The sequence below is a fragment of the Capsicum annuum genome, unplaced genomic scaffold (genome assembly GCF_002878395.1).
Source record: "Capsicum annuum cultivar UCD-10X-F1 unplaced genomic scaffold, UCD10Xv1.1 ctg74685, whole genome shotgun sequence".
Classification (NCBI taxonomy): domain Eukaryota; kingdom Viridiplantae; phylum Streptophyta; class Magnoliopsida; order Solanales; family Solanaceae; genus Capsicum; species Capsicum annuum.
The window spans coordinates 7,134-7,868 of NW_025884816.1; the positions used below are offsets into that span (position 1 = coordinate 7,134).

The 735-nt window shown below is 49.4% G+C and overlaps 2 non-coding genes across 2 annotated transcripts; both read right to left on the reverse strand.

Annotated features, from left to right (window-relative positions):
• Positions 1–10: 10 nt before the first annotated feature.
• LOC124894492 lies at positions 11–129 on the reverse strand. Its single transcript, XR_007051203.1, has one exon. It is a non-coding gene; the product is annotated as a 5S ribosomal RNA (ribosomal RNA).
• Positions 130–305: 176 nt separating this feature from the next.
• LOC124894498 lies at positions 306–424 on the reverse strand. Its single transcript, XR_007051209.1, has one exon. It is a non-coding gene; the product is annotated as a 5S ribosomal RNA (ribosomal RNA).
• Positions 425–735: the final 311 nt, after the last annotated feature.

Here is a 735-nt window from a genome sequence, read left to right on the forward strand (position 1 = left end):
AAAAAAAAAAGGGATTCAACACGAGGACTTCCCAGGGGGTCACCCATCCTAGTACAACTCACGCCCAAGCACGCTTAACTTCGGAGTTCCGATAGAATCCGGTGCGTTAGTGCTGGTATGATCGCATCCGTCATTCCCAGCACTCCAAATTCTATTAAGCCTCTTTCTCCTGCGCCGCTCGTCACACCTCGCTCGCGGGCCTCCGCGCTTCGCCCCCTTTTTTGTGTCCGCCAGGAGAAAAAATAAAAAGATTCTCCGATCGAACCGGCAAAATTAAATCAAATTTTAAAGGAAAAAAAAAAGAAGGTATGCAACACGAGGACTTCCCAGGGGGTCACCCATCCTAGTACAACTCTCTTCCAAGCACGCTTAACTTTGAAGTTCCGATGGGATCCGGTGCGTTAGTGCTGGTATGATTGCATCCGTCATTCCCAGCACTCCAAATTCTATTATGCCTCTTTCTCCTCCGCCGCCCGTCATACCCAGCACGCGCGCCCCTGCGCCTTGCCCCTTTCTCGTTTCCGCCAAGAGGAAAAACAAAAAGATTCGTCGATCGAACGGGCAAAATTAAACCGAATTTTAAAGGAAAAAGAAAGGAAGGGATGCAACACTACTCTCGCCCAAGCACGCTAACTTTGGAGGTCTGATGGGATCCGGTGCGTTATTTCTAGTATGATCGCATCCGTCATTCCCATCACTCCAAATTCTACTATGCATCTTTCTCCTGCACCGCCC